Raw genomic sequence first — 20226 nt, forward strand, 5'->3', positions numbered from 1 at the left:
TCACAAATTGACTTTGTTCTCAAAAAGCACTCCACTTGACTCTGTTTGCCTGTCTCGATCTCTCTCTGCCAACCCTCTGTCCAAATGTCTCTCACTGTCCTTTGTAACTTTACCCTGTTAAATTCTGACAGGTAGAAATCCATTTGACCTCACTTTTGGACAGCTCTGAGTGGCTGTGCTGTTTTTGTGCGCTTATCTGAGAGTTTTATGTGTGCTGTTGTGTGCCGTTTTACATCTTATCAATTTTTCACACATTGATCACCACTCATGAAGGATGTTCACTCAGCGCTTCACTGTGTCATCCTAAAGAGTGTGACATTTCACTCACTGATTCTATGTGTTTTTGTGTGTGTGTGTGTGTGTGTGTGTGTGTGTGTGTGTGTGTGTGTGTGTGTGTGTGTGTGTGTGTGTGTGTGTGTGTGTGTGTGTGTGTGTGTGTGTGGCTGTCTCTCTACAGAACACACATGTACATAGTTTCTAAAATGAGCAACTCACAAGATCAGTGATCATGAGTGACAATCAAATATCATTCTCATCGATTTGCCGAACATGGCTGGTCGATACACCAGTATCAAAATCATCACCTGTATAATACCATGTCAAGGTGGGGATTATGCAAAACCACAAACTCATCGGTATCATTCATACTTAAATTGGGGCTTATCGCACCAGCATACAGCTGCTCTAATGTAGCCCTCATTAGCTTCAAGTGTTTTAAGGTGTGTGCTAACTAAAAAATAAAGACAATTGAAACCTTTATTGCCAACCATGTACAGGAGTGTCATGTCAGTCTCCAACATGTTCAAGATTGCTTCTGTCAGGATATGTGCTTGCAGAGATGTGCATGTTGTTGGCTTGGTAACAAAGTCGTCCATTGAAGAGGAACATATTTTTTAGCACTGTCATGTTGCATTATAAAACTTGAGCATTATCACATTTATACTATTCAAACATGACATCACTGTTACAACGATACAGCAAACACATAACGTGCTAAGGCTAATGGAATTGTCATCATTAATGTTAACATTTACAGCTATCATAATAAGTCATGGTCATTTACTGGTATGACAGTACTAAAACCTTTAGAGCAACTTTATAAAAAAGCCAGCAAAGTGTTTGCTAAAAAGGCATATTCCACTCATTACTGTGAAATTCTGGAGAAATACCATCTTTTAAGTTTTAACAACTTTATAATGTTTAAGCGTGCTTGTCTCATCTATAAAACTCTCCATGGCCTAGCCCCACCTCCTCTGGAGGAATTTATTAGGCATAGAGATCCTAACCTCAGGACTCGGTTTGCTTCTAGAGGGGACTGTGAGGTGCCCCTTAGACAAACTGCCACAGGACAAAACACCATGTCTGTGAAGGGTTTTACAAACTGGAACAGCCTTCCAACAAGGATACAAGACAGTCCCACTAGACCTCTTCAAATTAGACCTTTTTCATCAAACTTATGCAAACTAATATTATTCCCATTCTCCAAGGTCTAAATTTACTAAATATACCAGTTACTTTGATCTTGGACCTTGGCTATGCCTGTCTCAAGAGCCATGCAGTTTTTTCAAAAACGCTGCAAAATTCGGGATATTATGTCCTTGTTTTCTTTGTAGCTTCCCAGAGGTTAATGCTGTAGCATTGAAAGTGGTACCAAATGAAAGCTAATAAAATTGTCTTGCATATGGTGTCAAACGCATGAACACCTGTGTAAATTTTAACTAATTTTAATGCACAAACATACATATTTTTGATGCTTGGAAAGGATGACATCATATGATACATAACTTTATCTCAAAAATGTTACTCTATAGTCTATACAGCTTTACTAAAGCTGTATGCTGCGTCAAGCTCAGTGAACGTCACATGACAAGTTTGACAAGTAAAAAGCCAAATTATCACCAAGTAAACTTGAAACAAAATCATAAATTTCACTGGAAGTAATGAGTAAAATATTCAGTTACAATGAGCCAAATGAAACTGAATATATTAGCACTGCTATTAAAACAAAACATGTATTTTAATATTTTGCATTAACCTCCAGGAAACAATTATACACTGAACAGAAATATAAATCCAACAGTTTTGTTTTTGCTCTCATTTTTCATGAGCTCTATAGTCTATAGTTCTATAGCTCTATAGTCTATACAGCTTTAGTAAAGCTGTATAGACTATAGAGTAACATTTTTGAGATAAAGTTATGTATCATATGATGTCATCCTTTCCAAGCATCAAAAATATTTATGTTTGTGCATTAAAATTAGTTATGAGAGCAAAAACAAAACTGTTGGATTTATATTTCTGAGGACTACAGATGGAAAGTAGCTTTTAGCTAAATCTGGCATATTTACACTAAGGCATGAAAATGTACAAAGTGTTCATTAATATGCATTGTCCTCATCAAATAAACAATAAAGAAAGAAAGTAAGTAGCTCACTATAGACGTTAACTAGCCAATTAGCTTACCGAAACGACTGTCCCTCTTCATCAGCATCAGCCACAATGTGCTTCCTTGTCAGATGCTCCTGCATTGCCGTTGTACTGCCGTGGAAGGCAAATTCTGCCTTGCAGATTTTGCATTGCATCGGTTTCTCTTTAATTTGAATAAAATGCTCCCAAACTTTTGAGTTTAGTTGCCAGCTTGCCATGATATTGTTTGGGCATAAGTTTTCCAGTGATATCACGGCTGACCCGGATTACCAGTACTGCACATATGCATCAAGGACAGAAAAGCAGCGGAAGATAGAGTTTTTTAAAACAAAATTTCAAAAAACAACAATGATGTCGATTATTAAATTTGTCACCGACGATTTAATAGCCAATGTAATCGTGACTACTCCACTAATCCTGGCAGCTGTAATCCTCTGTTAACTGTTAATCCTTTGTTTTTTCCACACTTCAAGTTTTGAAGTGTGGAAAAAAGATGAAGAAACTGATATTTAATATGTCTTCCTGTCCACTCTGGAGCATCAAACAGTGAACACTTCTTATACCCCCGTCACACATAGCCGGAATCATGCAGAGTTGCGTTGGACTATTGAAAAGGCGCACATACGAAAGGTGTCAGATTTCAGTTCCAAAACATTCTGACAGTCATTTGCGGAAGTCGACACACTTGGTCAAAATCTGCCTGAGTGTTAAGCACATGTTTGGAATTTTCTGGGTGCGGTCGAGATGGGACACCTATCTGACCGTGGTCCATGAGCAGTCTGAGGACCATCTAACCGCAATGTACATATTCCGATGGCGGCAAAACGCGATCCAAAACAATTTAAGCGCATATGACAGAACCTCGAGATAGATTTGGCATGTCCGGTATGTCCTGCACGTGCCAGTATAATAATGTACAAACCCCCCCCCCCCCCCCGAGCGCAAAGGGGCTGTTGAAAAGTATGTGGTATGTGGCTCAGGCAGTGTTATGCGCACACACGCGCACACACACACACATACACACACACACGGCTGAGTGATAATTACAGCACCATACGTGTGCACGGAGCGCAGGTGTGCCACACAGACTGTTGGAGATCGGGCAGACTGCAGCGCCTTTTATGGCCATCTGACAGCAATCTGTGTCATGCACCTGCTGTCTCAACATGCTTTGGATGCCATTGTGCAGGTGTGGACGAGGCAGTCCGGTTGCCTTTGGACCACGCCCCTTTTCCTCCCGAGTGTGTCGGATAATGGCAATATTTGCTGTGTCAGAATGGCTCCTCCACATTCTTGCTATGTGTGACGGGTGTGTTATAATTTGAAAAGAACAACGAATGATTTCTAAACCATTTGATGTTGTAGTGAAATAACTTCATAGAAAGTTATACTATATTCAGAACAAGTATCGGGTTTTAAGAGTTTTGAAATGACCGCACCGCTGCATTTTACTGATCAAAACAACATACTGTGCAGTCTTACTGATTTGTTCATTACTCTGCCAGCTTCATAAACGTGTGCCATCCGACAGGTATGTTTGGCAAAGAAGGAGTCACAGGGTGCATTATGACGCAGTGCATGAGGGAGCGCAAGTCTGGCCTATCAGTCGTTATCAACAAATAAATGCCTCAACTCATCAATAACTTATTTATTGTGTTAATTTATTCACATGTTGATTTATTCATAATTATGCACAATCAGCTCTGTTCTTCTGTGCAGCAGTGATTTCTGACCACTGCCCAGTTTGGAAGTGTAGCTTTAAAAGCTAAATATTGCAGCGTAACTCCGCTGCCTCCTGGACACTTGAAGTGCAGTCTTTATTGCTCAGCCCTACTGCCATGGTGCAGCAAGCCCTGCAACTGTTTCAACTCCAACCCCTATGCTAATTCTTTGACTAGATGTACGTAAGATTATCTTTTATTCAGGTACAATTTTTATTCCATGAGAAAGTTACATAATTCTGCTATATTCGCCTATATTGCGCTTTTGTTGACAGAAGTGATAAAAACCCTAATAGCTTAATCTGGTTTACTTTACAGCACAAGTTTTTAACTTCACAATTCATTCAACAAAGAATACAACAAATAACACAAGAAGGGCACTTGAGAGTGTACTCCTCACTGCATATAATGACAGCCATTGCCAAAATCAGGATGCCGATGTTGTTTTCCCCATGTAACAAGTGGCATTCATTTCAGCGGCACTCATTTTTCTATTCATGTACCTCTCTGTCCAAGGTACAAACAACAAAATGATCCAAACTGAAGGGCCTGGACGGACTGTGAGGTGGAAGGCCTGAGGCCGGTGCTTCATGCTACAGTCTGCATTTGCGTGGACAGCTCCTGTCTGTGGCGCTGACACCTGTGTGGACTCTTTATATTATTATGCTGTTTGTTTTTCTAATTTCTGTTTCTTCAGCTTTGTAAAACTGCAAAACTTGTAAGTGTTGGAATGGCCTAAGCAGTGAGTCACCCCTTTGAGTCTGGTCTGCTTGAGGTTTCTTCCTCAGTGTCATCAGGAGGAGTTTTTCCTTGCTGCTGTCATCTGTGTGCTTGCTGTAGGTTGGTAAGGTTAGACCTTACTTGTGTGAAGCACCTTGAGGCAACTTGTTGTGATTTGGCGCTATATATATAAATGAAATGAAATGATGTTAATGTGGATTTTGTAAAAATGTGGGCTGGTTTGGATTCAGCTATATCCTACTACAGACAAACGGTTGTACCTGGATTACACTGATTTGATTACAAACCAGTAAAACCAATAGAACACAACAATGACATGGATCATGGATGTTTGGATTTTATAAGGAAGTATATTAAAACTTGTTTAAGATATTAATAGACAAAATTTTGAGTCAGATCTGTGCCACTAGTAAAATTGAATTTACTCTTCTTTGATATGCAGAACATCTCTTCACAAAATTAGACTCTGTCTGCTTTGTCTTGAGACATCTTGCATATACTTCACAGCAAACAAGTCACGCAGAGTGACTGGGTGGAGAGTAAAATACTGGTGTGACTTATAAGGCACAAGTGTGTTTGCAGAAATATGGAAGTAAATCTGTGCCATCAGAGTTTGAAGTTGAATTTCTAAGCATGATTTTTTTAGCATCAAAACATTTAGCCTCAATAACTTCAACCTAAAAAAAAAATTCAACCTAACAAAAAAAAAAATCAATCACAAAATTTAACCTAAAAAAAAATTTCAACCCAAAAAATTCTAACAAAAAAAATATTCAACATCAAAAAATTCAACCTATAAAATAGAATAGCACGGAAAAGCAATTTATCCCTGTCTCAATCACTCAAACATTCAGCAATTTATCACGTTGTCTTCTTCTTTCGATTTGGTCTCAGTGTCACATGACCAGTGGAGCCAAACGTGATTGGCTGAATGTTGAATGATTGAAAAAATAGAAAAGCAGGGAGAAGCAATCAATCCCTGTCTCAATCACGCATTGTTCAGCAATTTATCATGTCTTCTTCTTTCGATTTAGTCTCAATGTCACATGACCAGTGGACCAAAATGTGATTGGGTGAATGCTGAATGATTGAGACATGGATCTTGGATCCCTGCTTTTCTATTTTTTGAGGCTGAATTTTTTTAGGTTGAGTTTTTTTTTTTTTTTTTTTTTTTTTAGGTTGAGTTTTTTTTTTTTTTAGGTTGAATTTTTTGAGGCTGAATATTTTTATGCTAAACAATTTCCACCTTAGAAATTCAACTTCAAACTCTGATTTTGATGCAAAAAAAAAATTCAACCTTAAAAATTCAAATTCAGACTTTGATGGCACAGATTTACTTCCATACAGAAATACTTTGGAAAGTAAAATGTGGGTTTCGCAGGGGCCCATTAAGTGACAACCCAAACCAAGTCCGTACTACAGGTTGGCCTTTATTGGCCCTTATCTGGGCCCCACACTGGTGAGGCTCACTGCAGGCCTACATTTTGCTGATTGAAAGCACATCATGTGTTGCCCAAAAGGGGCCAACTTTTTAACCCAAATCTGTCCCACATAGGCTTGTTTGTTAGGGGGTTAACGTGAGGATCATATGTCTACTATATCACCGGCTCCCATATATTGCCTATTAAAACATGAATGGATGGATTTTGTATTGGTGAAATGTACTTATCATAAACTGTAATATACAAAACAATCACCCAATCAGCAAACACTCAACATCAAAACAGCCACTGGAGAAACTCTTCTTCCCCTCCTGTGTGCTCCCATTGTGACTTCCACAATCTCCTCACTTTGTCTGATTGTTTACTACCCTCCTGGTATTTTTCTCATCTTCCTTCCGTGCTTCCCTTATCTACAGTGCTCTCTGTTTGTGTAATGATTGCACTGACTCTTACTAATTCATTCACGCTTCATTTTATTGCCATCATGTTTTTTCACTTTTGTCTGAACATGATACTTCTTCGTCACAGCATGTTGCACTTATAATCATCACTCATTCAGACATGAATTAGGATGACATTTGTTCTGTGCACTCATGTAAAAAATTATGCATTTTGTCAAGTCATTTAACTTGAAATTTAAAAAGATGACATAACAGTAACAAATCATGGTTGTTCATCCTATGCTGAATACTGTGCTGATGTGTTATACTGCTGCAGTGTCAAGTCACATAACCAGTGATCAATTCACAATAAATTGGTGATCATAATACATTCATACATGCACATACTGTACATTGTTCTGCCCTTCGATCGAGATCATTTGGTGGAGATGTTTTAGACACTTGTGCACAGCTGTCCTGGCTTTTCAGGATTCATCATGTGACCTGAAGTCAAAGTACGTCCTATGTAGTAAGGTGGGGCAACTCGTGAAAATCATTAATTGGCGAGTCAGGTACATTCGTCTTGAACTAGTCAATGACTTATCATGACATTCATCTTTTTACCTTTTGGGGTTGGACAGGAGTTGGTGATATCCATAGTCATCTTTTTTGAGTTTTTGAACTGCTCTCCAGGAAACCTGTGGGTGATGATGGGTGGGTTTTCCCAGTATATATGCAGTCTGTGGTTTTAACCTTTTTGCCTATAAACCAGTGAAGCTAAATCAGGGAATAGATGATCTGCTGAGGTGACCCTGAAGCGGTCCACCCAAAACTAAAAGAAGACAATGAATAACAAAAAAAATTTCTGAAACCATAGACCCTCAAATATAAATTTACAGTGGCGAGACAGAAGCCACTCCTTAGTAAAAGCCACATGGTAGTCTGCCTGGCATTTAAAAAAGACACCTGAAGGACTCTCAGGGGATGTGATGGTCTAGTGGTTCAGCATTGGGCTTGAGACCAGAGGATCCTCGGTTCAAATCCCAGCCAGACCGCAAAATCACTAAGGGCCCTTGTGCAAGGTCCTTAATCCCCTAGTTGCTCCCAGCGTGTAGTGAGTACCTTGTATGGCAGCAGCCTGACATCAGGGTGACTGTGAGGCATTATTGTAAAGCGCTTCGAGCATCTGATGCAGATGGAAAAAATGCAGTCCATTAGACCACGAGAAACAAAATTCTCTGGTCTGAAGAGACAAATTTTGAACTCTTTGGCTTGAATGCCAGACGTCATGTTTGGTGGAAACCAGGCACCATGTTTACAGTGAAGCATGGTGGTGGCAGCATCATGCTGTGGGGAAGTTTTTCAGTGGAAGGAACTGGGAGACTAGTCAGGATTGAGGGAAAGATGAATGCAGCAATGTACAGTGACATCCTGGATGAAAACATGCTCTAGAGCGCTCTTGACCTCAGACTTGGGGATGGTTCATCTTTCAGCAGGGCAGGGACTCTAAGCACACAGCCAAGATATCAAATGAGTGGCTTCAGGACAGCTCTGTCAATGTCCTTGAGTGGCCCAGGCAGAGCCCCGACCTGAATCCAATTGAACATCAATCAATCAATCAATCAATTTTATTTATATAGCGCCAAATCACAACAAACAGTTGCCCCAAGGCGCTTTATATTGTAAGGCAAGGCCATACAATAATTACGTAAAAACCCCAATGGTCAAAACGACCCCCTGTGAGCAAGCACTTGGCGACAGTGGGAAGGAAAAACTCCCTTTTAACAGGAAGAAACCTCCAGCAGAACCAGGCTCAGGGAGGGGCAGTCTTCTGCTGGGACTGGTTGGGGCTGAGGGAGAGAATCAGGAAAAAGACATGCTGTGGAGGGGAGCAGAGATCAATCACTAATGATTAAATGCAGAGTGGTGCATACAGAGCAAAAAGAGAAAGAAACACTCAGTGCATCATGGGAACCCCCCAGCAGTCTAAGTCTATAGCAGCATAACTAAGGGATGGTTCAGGGTCACCTGATCCAGCCCTAACTATAAGCTTTAGCAAAAAGGAAAGTTTTAAGCCTAATCTTAAAAGTAGAGAGGGTGTCTGTCTCCCTGATCCGAATTGGGAGCGGGTTCCACAGGAGAGGAGCCTGAAAGCTGAAGGCTCTGCCTCCCATTCTACTCTTACAAACCCTAGGAACTACAAGTAAGCCTGCAGTCTGAGAGCGAAGCGCTCTATTGGGGTGATATGGTACTATGAGGTCCCTAAGATAAGATGGGACCTGATTATTCAAAACCTTATAAGTAAGAAGAAGAATTATAAATTCTATTCTAGAATTAACAGGAAGCCAATGAAGAGAGGCCAATATGGGTGAGATATGCTCTCTCCTTCTAGTCCCCGTCAGTACTCTAGCTGCAGCATTTGAATTAACTGAAGGCTTTTCAGGGAACTTTTAGGACAACCTGATAATAATGAATTACAATAGTCCAGCCTAGAGGAAATAAATGCATGAATTAGTTTTTCAGCATCACTCTGAGACAAGACCTTTCTAATTTTAGAGATATTGCGTAAATGCAAAAAAGCAGTCTTACATATTTGTTTAATATGCGCTTTGAATGACATATCCTGATCAAAAATGACTCCAAGATTTCTCACAGTATTACTAGAGGTCAGGGTAATGCCATCCAGAGTAAGGATCTGGTTAGACACCATGTTTCTAAGATTTGTGGGGCCAAGTACAATAACTTCAGTTTTATCTGAGTTTAAAAGCAGGAAATTAGAGGTTATCCATGTCCTTATGTCTGTAAGACAATCCTGCAGTTTAGCTAATTGGTGTGTGTCCTCTGGCTTCATGGATAGATAAAGCTGGGTATCATCTGTGTAACAATGAAAATTTAAGCAATACCGTCTAATAATACTGCCTAAGGGAAGCATGTATAAAGTGAATAAAATTGGTCCTAGCACAGAACCTTGTGGAACTCCATAATTAACCTTAGTCTGTGAAGAAGATTCCCCATTTACATGAACAAATTGTAATCTATTAGATAAATATGATTCAAACCACCGCAGCGCAGTGCCTTTAATACCTATGGCATGCTCTAATCTCTGTAATAAAATTTTATGGTCAACAGTATCAAAAGCAGCACTGAGGTCTAACAGAACAAGCACAGAGATGAGTCCACTGTCTGAGGCCATAAGAAGATCATTTGTAACCTTCACTAATGCTGTTTCTGTACTATGATGAATTCTAAAACCTGACTGAAACTCTTCAAATAGACCATTCCTCTGCAGATGATCAGTTAGCTGTTTTACAACTACCCTTTCAAGAATTTTTGAGAGAAAAGGAAGGTTGGAGATTGGCCTATAATTAGCTAAGATAGCTGGGTCAAGTGATGGCTTTTTAAGTAATGGTTTAATTACTGCCACCTTAAAAGCCTGTGGTACATAGCCAACTAACAAAGATAGATTGATCATATTTAAGATCGAAGCATTAAATAATGGTAGGGCTTCCTTTGAGCAGCCTGGTAGGAATGGGGTCTAATAGACATGTTGACGGTTTGGATGAAGTAACTAATGAAAATAACTCAGACAGAACAATCTGAGAGAAAGAGTCTAACCAAATACCGGCATCACTGAAAGCAGCCAAAGATAACGATACGTCTTTGGGATGGTTATGAGTAATTTTTTCTCTAATAGTTAAATTTTATTAGCAAAAAAAGTCATGAAGTCATTACTAGTTAAAGTTAAAGGAATACACGGCTCAATAGAGCTCTGAGCTCTGATAGAGCACGTCTGGAGTGATCTGACAATGGCTGTGCACGACACTCCTATCCAACCTGATGGAGCTTGTGAGGTGCTGCAAAGAGGAATGAGCAAAACAGCCCAAAGATAGGTGCACAAAGCTTGTGGCATCATATTCAAGAAGACTTGAGGCTGTAATTGCTGCCAAAGGTGCATCAACAAATTATTGAGCAAAGGATGTGAATACTTGTGTACTTATGTGAGTTCTTAGGGTTTTTTTTATTATTATTTTTAATAAATTTGCCAAAAAAAACTTTTTTCATGTTGTTATTATGGGGTGTTGTGAGTTGAGGGGAAAAATAATTTACTCTATTTTGGAATACGGCTGTAACGTAAAATATGGAAAAAGTGAAACACTGTGAATACTTTCTGTTTGCACTGTATACACTGGTTCATCATTAGTCCATCTGTCTGTGATGTTCTATCTGCTCAGTTTGCTAAAGTCAACCTCCTGCATGATGCGACATCACTTGTTCTGTAGAGTGTTTTTCTGTTTGTTTATATCAACAGATATTCCTTTTTTCTTTCAGAGCTTGGTTGATATTGATTTTTTTTTTCATTTTTCTTTTTGTCTTTTTTAAGTCAAGTGAGCCACACTTATTATAGCCATACAAAAGATAGAAAAGACTAATGTTGGCATGCCAAGACATTGTTTGTTTGTTTTTATTTAATTTATGTCCTGTCATGTTTGTCCAATTTTGTTGACATATTTGATTTTTGTTGTTCCTTTTTTCATCCCTTTCCCTTCATCCATTCATTCCACCAACCCCCCCCACCCCCCACCCCCACCCCACCACCCCTTTTCCCCCCCAATTCCAAGGTTCATTGTTTCAGAAGTCAACTGAGCCCAAAGAAAGGAGTGATTTGGGATTTCCATGTAAGTTGATGTTTTGCGTTTATTATCCATTTTCCTCCTGCCCTCCTCCATTCTTTCTCCGACTGATGCTTAGCTCACATTGTGCAATGTAATATTACAAGCCATTCTATGCTGGGAGGAGTTTTTGCTTCTGCTTCGTGCTCTGTTCTCTTGAAGTGCACTTTTTTATTGTGACAGTCAAACAAAAGACTTCAATCTGTAGCTTCAGGAACTCTAATAGTTAATTGTTCTGGTGGATTTCAAAGGACGCTGTAGATTCATCAGTTGGATATTTTGTCTGTGTGTTCTTCAACTTGTGTTAAGTTTAGTTAAGTAAATCAAGATATGTACAACCCCAGTTCCAATGAAGTTTTGACATTGTGTAATATGCAGTGGCGGCTGGTGAAAAAAAGTCTTGGTGGGGCTGGTATGCCAATAGATTTTCCTGCCTAGTCTAGTACAGGCATTCACATGAACAGTCAGAAAATTACTACAATTCCACAATAATCATTTTAATGTCTTTCTCCAAATCAGCAGTTTCACTGATAAAGTTAACCATTTACAGCTATATTAGGCCTCATTTATACTTTGGAAAGGAACAGTATCAGATACAATACAACACTCAAGTTCTTGAAAAAGGAACATTTCACCGTTTGATACTAATTACACACACAGTACACCATCCTGTACTGCACTGCCATTATCTTCTATCTATCCTGGGGTTCACAATGACACCCCCTTAACAAAATAGAAAATATCACCAAATTTAGACTCTTTCAATATATAGAAAAATTTTTCAATTGACAAAACAACATTATGTGCATACAACAATGTTCACATCCCCTTCCAGAAAAGAGAGGGAGTGAAAGAGAGAAAGTGTGTGTGAGAGAGAGAGGGGGAGAAAATTAAGGTAAAATTAAGGTAATAATTTACATGAGCATTACTGAGTGGAATGGAGGCAAAATAAAGAAGCTAGAACAACTTAAATAATTTGGCAACCTAAAAACACCAAAACCTTTAAATTAAATTGGTTAAAGTTAATTAACAGTAACAGTGTAGAGGACAAAGCAAATTAAGTATACAAAACCACTTAATTACATGCTTTGCTAAACTTGAGTTCGTCTGACTATAAGTGTCTTGTGTGAACTCAGTGGTGACTGAGTTACAATTTCTTTTTTTAAAAACATGCAAATTGCTATTTCATTTTTTTTTTTTACTAAGCAAATTATTCGTTTTAGACTGTGGAATACTCCAAAGAATATTTCACTTCTGTGGGATGATCCTCATTATGTGTCAACTGAAATCAAGTTGAAACTACTCCAATATTTTATGACCAAAGTGCCAGCATGGCTGCAGCTTTGAACACTTACAAACAGCCTTGACCTCCCCTAACCGTTATAACTGGTCCGCTGTACCAATAAAGATCACAGCTTTGACACCCTAAAACAAACAAACATCACTCATTCATTTTATCTTAAATTTTCATCCTCATTTCCACATCAGGAGCAACATTTGGGAATAAATCCTAATAGCTCGTCAGCTCACCTGAGCTGAAGTGGATCCAAAAAGGCGAGTCAGTCTGCAGCTGAAAACCTCTGAGGACATAACGAGCAGGAGGAGCAGCAATCGTAAAGTCCCAAAGTTCTTCAATTTACTCCAGCAAAACACACAGAGACAAAAAAAATATATAATCCAAACGTCAGTGGGGTTTCTGCTTCTGCCAAAAACAGCACCACTTTGATAAATCCACGAGTGACCCAAGCCATTAAATTTGGCAGTGCTGATTGACCAAATATTTATTATATTTCCTTATCAACCACACACAACTGGCCCCATGGGCACCAGAATTGGCAACCACAAGATATTAATTTATTATTTCCCTTAGCAACATACACAATTAGTCATTTCGCTGCACTTCAAGGGCAGATGAGTGAGCGCCCAAGACAAGAAATGATACATTTTGTGCTTCTGTTGGTGGAAATGCACTGTTGAATGAGAGTAGGTTGGTGGAAATGTTGTTTTAATAATTCATATAACATGTAGGCGCATACTATTGAGTAAAACTGACATTGGTAATACTTTTTTAAAAATATAGATTTTAGAATTTTTCCTCTCCACATCTGGGAGGACGGCACCCCAGCGCCCCCTATGGGCCAGCCGCCACTGGTAATATGAAAATAAAAACAGAATATAATGATTTGCAAATCCACTTGAACCTATATTCAATTGAATACACCACAAAGACAAGATATTTAATGTTCAAACTGATAAACTTTATTTTTTGTGCAAATATTTGCTCATTTTTGAAATTCTGTTTTATTTACATTTCACACAGTGTCCCAACTTCATTGAAATTGGGGTTGTACATGTATAGCCAGAGCTTTGCCATGTCTGGTATCAAACTCTATTTTTTTACCCACAAACATTTTTGCTGTAGACTGTGGACCTATTTGTTTGCTTCCTCTGCATTGTCCCAGTCCACCCAACTGTAAATGGGTACCGGCCTTACATGGGAAATCAACCTGAGATAAACTGGCATCCCATGCAGGATGAGTAATACAATCTTATCCGCTTTCCTGCTATGGTATCCGGGGATATGCACTATTCCAGTAGGCGTCAGGGATTATAAGATGTACATACTTCTTGTAGACAGTAACAGCAGTAATCACCATTCTCAGTTGTCTAGTTCAGCTTGAATCTGTATGTGAACAAAAACGACCTTTAAGCTAATGTTTGAAAGTAATATTAATTTTTTAAGTAGCATATAATGAGGTTGCTGGACGGAGGTGTTTGCTGATGCCAGTATATTTATCTTACTGTATGGTTGTGACATTTTGATGCTAACCAGTCACCAAAGTGGACAATTGGATGTCTTGAGTACCAGGTCTCTTCAGAGGACCCTTGGGTACCGCTGGAATGACTTTGTGTCGAACATGCAGTTACTTAGGGGGACTAAGATAAGAAATATAAGTGCAATGTGAAGGAGTGTCAACTCTCACATTTTGCCAATGTGGAACATTTCTCTGTGTATGATCTAGAACAGGGGTGGCCAAGTTTGGTCCTCGAGCTCTACCTTCCTGACACTTAGTTGTCTCCCTTTCCAACACACCTGAATCCAATGAAAGACTTGTTAGCAGGGTTTTAATGGGTCTTTCATTGGATTCAGGTGTGTTGAAACAGGGAGACAACTAAGTGTCAGGAAGGTAGATCTCGAGGACCGAACTTGGCCACCCCTGATCTAGAACATAGAGCCTGAGTGTTGAGGAGCCTAGTAACTGGAGGAGGCCAAGGTGGCACCCATGTTTCACCTGACTGTCGCAGATAGATGGTTCTTTTAGAGATGTGGGAATGTAGTCTGTCTGTTGTCTGCTTGGGTGGTTGCCATCCAGGGCCTAAGGTGACTTTGTGGTGTCATGGATGTGGTGAACTGTGGCACCAGCATATCCTCTCATACTTGACTGACCTAACATATTATAAATGTCATTAAATAATGTTTTACATCTTAGAACGGCCTTGTTTTGATTTATATGTCATTCTTGTATGTGTTATAGCCATCCTAGATGGTATAATGAAAGTTTTAACTTTGGTGGAGCAGGCAACTCAATGGATAAAGTGCTAGCCTGCCAGTATGTAGACGTATGTCATGCTCATGCTACCTGTGTGTGTTCTTTAACAAGACAGTCTGCATTGCCTCAGTCCACCAAGCTGTGAATGGGTCCCAGCCTTGTCTGGGGCAGTAATCTGAGTCAGACTGGCGTCCTGTCAAGAGGGAGTTGTAGATGCTATTCCATTTCACTCTGCGGAATCCAGAGATAAGCACCAGCACCAACGGGTGTCATGTCCAGTATAGTATGTTATGTATGTTATGGCCGTCCTAGATGGTCTAGTGAAATCCAACTTGTCTTCCATCATTTAAAATGTAATGCAGGATCATCGCGTTGTGTTTAAATTCATGCACCACCATGGCAACCGATTGTTTTAATTAACTTACTTCTCTCTTTCTTCCTGACTGATAGCAGCAAATCGATGCAGCATCAGTACAGTTGATTCACAATTTGTGAGTTTGCTGCAGCTGTTGTTCTCTTGGAGAGCAGCCAGCCAGCTTTGATTCATTGCCAAAGTAGGCAATTTGCCTCTGTTTTGAACACTTGCTTTGTGTTTACAAGCATATTGGCTCACTTACAACTCAGCAGAGCACCGTCCAACCGTGGACAGTGAACTGAATTTTGACTCATTTCTTCTGCCACACTAGTTCCACTCATCCCCTTTGAAGTAACATCCAAAAGACTGGTTTGTTAAATTGAACACTTCTCAATGCAGACATTATACAAGTGAAAAAATAATTTCTGGGACTGCTGAGATGTGACTGTTAAGCTGAAGATTACCCATTTTGCTCAACTTGATTCAATCCTGCTCAATGCTATTATTGATAATTGAAAATAATTATATTTTATAATTTTATATTTCCAAACTAGAGGACAGTGTGACTGTGCATAACTTTTCTCTGCAGGGTGTCAGTGGATTGTCAATTCAGTTCAATTTAATCAGCTTATAAAGCACCAAATCACAACAAAAGCCATCTCAGGATGCCTCACACAGAACAGTTCAACCTAAAAATTAAAATAAATAAATAAAAATTAAAAAATTCAAATACATAATTAAAGACAGAAGTAAAAGAATAAAACAGATAAAAAAAATTAAAACTATGCATAAGAAAGAGAATAAAAATAGGTTTTAAGTCTTGACTTTAAAATGTCCACAGACTCTGACTGCCTCATGGTCGCAGGAAGACCATTCCACAGAATGGGTGCATGATAACAAAAAGCTCTTTGACCCGCTGACTTCTTCTTCACCCTGGGAACACAGAGTAGTCCCGCATTCTGCGACTGCAAAGCCCAGGTCGGCACGTAGGGTTTCACCAGATCAGCCAGATAAGACGGTACCAGTCCATGAACAACTTTATAAGTCAATAACAAAACCTTAAACTCTGCTCTCACAGAGACAGGGAGCCACTGTAAAGATGCCAAAATGGGTGTGATATGTTCAAACCTTCTACTTTGTGTCAAAAGTCTGGCAGCAACGTTCTGAACCAGCCCTGATGCTGGACTGTGGTAACCCTGAAAATAGGACATTACAATAATCTAATCTAGAAGAAACAAAAGTATGAATCAGGGTCTCAGCAACAGCCATGAACAGGATGGGGCAGATCCTCGCTATATTTCGCAAATGAAAAAATCAGTCCTGGTAACATCCCTTATGTGGAGGTCAAAAGACAATGTGGGATCAAAAATTAACCCAAGGTCCCTCACTATGACACACGAACCCAGGCTGAGCACGAGCTGGTCAAATTGATGCCGATGTCTCGCTGAACCAAGAACCATCTTTTCAGTCTTATCAGAGTTTTAAAGTAGAAAGTTACTGGACATCAAATCTTCTCACTGATAGAAGACAGTCCTCCAGGGATTTTATGGGAATGAGATTTCCCGCAGATATTGGCATGTACAACTGAGTATCTTCAGCATAATAATGAATTGATTTTAATGCTGTCATAAAAAAGTTATTGAAAAATGCCCAATTTCCAACTTTTTGAGACATTTTGTTGACAGTCATAGACAAAGTTGATGACATCATACCCACGTTCCACTGTTTCTTGGCTGCAGTGTTTCTGGAAACACAATCAGTCTGTGAAAACAAACCTGAAATAAGGGGGGGGGGGGGGGGGGGGGTTCTGCAAAAAAAAAAAAAAAAAAAAAAATTAACCTCATTAATAAGCTGCTTTAATAAATAGCAACAGTGGCCTTCATGGCCATAAACGATGTGTGTGCACAAAAACTGCTTATGTCTTATGCATGATTTGGAATTCATAAGGGAAGAATTTGCTTTGAACAATATGTACACTCATTTTTCACAGCAAAGCAGTCAATGTCACCTCTCTTACCATGATTAAAATATTATTTCTGTTCACATTGCACATATGTAATTTCCCATTCACAAAGATCAATGTACTAAATTTCATCAATCCTCTTATTGCTCATTAATTAATTTATGTATTTGTTGATTGTAGCTGCAGAAGTCAAAGCCGTGCACTGTTCACAAGCTGATCAGCTCCATTATTTTTTCCATTCAGTGGCTTTTCTTTTGTTCATAATTCCAGAACTGAGACAATCAAATGAAACTATTCCCTTTTTTTCCACGTCTCGGATCAGTGTCTCAGTTTCACTTTCAGTGAAATTGTGCTCTTTTGTTAAATGGTAATGGACTGCATTTATATAGCGCTTTTCCATCTGCATCAGACGCTCAAAGTGCTTTACAGTAATGCCATACATTCACCCCGATGTCAGGGTGCTGCCACACAAGGTGCCCACTACGCACGGGGAGCAACTAGGGGATTAAGGACCTTGCCCAATGACCTTTAGTGATTTCCTGGTCAGGCTGGGGTTTGAACCGAGGATCCTCTGGTCTCAAGCCCAACACTAAACCGCTAGACCATCACCTCTCCTTTTGTTCTTTTTTGTTTGTTTGTTTGTGGGTTGTGGTTTTTTTTTTCAGTTTCTGCATTGTTCTTTGCTTTGTGACAGAACAGATCTGTCTTTTCATGACACTTAAGTTGTACATACAAATGAATTTTGAGGATGTGTCTATGCCCATTCATATAAAACTTTGATAGTGGACAATAGGTTGGTGCTCAAACGTACACTTCCAGGATCACTGAGGACATAAAGGGGCTTTGTTACTGTTGTGAAACAATGTGTGTCCACATTTCTGGATATATGTGTACACTACGTTTTATTTGAGATTCTGCACAGTTTTATAAATGACCCCCCATGGACCCTGCAATTAGCAGCAAGGCTTCACAAGATAAATGACGGGTATGTCCATCTTTATTTTATGTTATAGTTATTTTGTATGTGAAGAGGTGTTAACATGGCCCAAAATAAAAGGCTCACTGGTCCACACTTGTTTCTATCACAATCCAAATTTTATGAATATGAATCCATTTTTAAAGAGTAAATAATGCTAATGTTTTGGACAAACTCCTTGACTGACTCACTTAATCAGTCTACAGATAAGCAACCTGGCATCACTTGTTGGTTAACATGTTTTATAAGAGGAGCTGAACTTGATCTGGGTAACATATCCTCATGATGCATTTCATTTGATATGATACTAAACGTTATGCATGATATTTCACGTAGTGTTCCTATGAATGTCCACATGCATGCAGAACAACTTTCACAAACAGACATTTGCGTTTTGGTTAAAGTTAGGGCTAAGTTAGGTTTATAGGAATAGAATAACAATAATAAGTAAAATATCACAGCACATTTTTTCCCTCACTCAGATGAGCTACTGTGACATCATCATCATCTCCTCCAGATGAATGAACACTTGGGATATGTACAAATTTGGATGAAATATATGGATATGATATATATGTACAGTTTTTTGTGCATGACTTTTTTGTGCATGTTACTACGAATGTTTTGTGAGAACAGGCTGACCTGGGAGAAGACTATTATAAAAGACACAAATGTAATTTTAAATTTTCAGTTTCAGCCAGTTGTGGCAGACAGAAAAGGAGAGCAGTCTTTACTGCACAGACTCATCTTTTTAATTAAAGGAGTGAAAAGACAATAACCCCATGACATTAGATAATAGGATTCATAGCAATTATAATTGATTTATAACTTTTGAGATTAATGCCATTGGGTTTAATCCAATGATCAATGCATTTGAAAGCTGTGGAAAGTCCTTAATGAGCTGTCTATGTAAAAATCAGGCAGGGGCGTCCACATGACCCAACTCAGATTTTGATCAATTTTTCACCAATTACCTTTCAAATAGATTGATTAGGCATGGTAAAGTTTGTTTTTCCATCAGGCAAAATTTTACTTGAGTTTTGGTCAATTCAAAATTTGATGTCAAAACAGTCTGAAATCCTGTTACATTAAAATATATGGTAAAAATGCTCAACTTTGAGGCAACACTGTCCATCTAGAATGATACCATATATGGTATCATTCTCAAGCTTATAAAATATATCTCTGATTATTTAACAAAAGACAGGTATTTGGACATTCACCTGACTGGGAGGGGTAGTTTAATATGGAAAATAGATTAAAAATATGGAGAAAAAAATGACACAATGACCTTGACCTTGAATTACACAAATGATTCCATAAATGAACTTCCCAAATCAAAAAACATACAAAACGAAACCTCATTTGCAGAGATATGTCAAATATCACTAATTTTATGAGCATTTTTCAATTTCCCTACTCCTCCAGAATTTGACCCTGGGAGGGCAACATATGAATTTCGAAAAGTTTGAATAACTGAAATATACAGAAAGGTTCCAACAGACAGACATTGAATCTTTGATATCTGGATGATGGTTAATGATACTCTGTAGCCAGTTTTTCAAACCACACAGTTTTAGATGGGCAGTGTTGCCTCAAATTTGAGCATTTTTACTATACAGTGGTCCCTCGTTTATAGCAGGAGTTACGTTTTAAAAATAACCCACGATAAGCGAAATCCATGAAGTAGTCAGCGCTATTTTTTGGACCTGTTGCCAGATTTGGCGCAGCTCCACACAGCAGACAGGAGGGCGGTGTGAGTGGCCCGCTGCTGCGGTGATGCCAACCGGTGCCGCGACCGGCCCACCTGATATGGACGCAGAACACAATGTGCTGTTAAAAAAAAGCATACAAAATTGCACTAAAAAAAATCTGCGAAACTGCGAGGCGAACCGCGTTATAGCGAGGGATCACTGTATATTTTAATGTAACGAGATTTCAGGCTGTTTTGACATCAAATTTTGAATTGACCAAAATTCAAGTAAAATTTTGCCTTATGG

The 20226-nt window shown here is 39.0% G+C and overlaps 1 protein-coding gene and 1 long non-coding RNA gene across 2 annotated transcripts in view; both read left to right on the plus strand.

Moving 5' to 3' along the window:
• The window catches only part of LOC117510628 (netrin receptor UNC5C-like), a 962031-nt gene that overhangs the window by 799904 nt on the left and 141901 nt on the right, over window positions 1-20226 (plus strand).
• LOC117510630 lies at window positions 830-18620 on the plus strand. Its single transcript, XR_004560770.1, has 4 exons — window positions 830-906; window positions 9270-9276; window positions 16775-16780; window positions 18610-18620. It is a non-coding gene; the product is annotated as an uncharacterized LOC117510630 (long non-coding RNA).

This window comes from Thalassophryne amazonica, chromosome 5 (genome assembly GCF_902500255.1).
Source record: "Thalassophryne amazonica chromosome 5, fThaAma1.1, whole genome shotgun sequence".
In the NCBI taxonomy this organism is placed as follows: Eukaryota; Metazoa; Chordata; class Actinopteri; order Batrachoidiformes; family Batrachoididae; genus Thalassophryne; species Thalassophryne amazonica.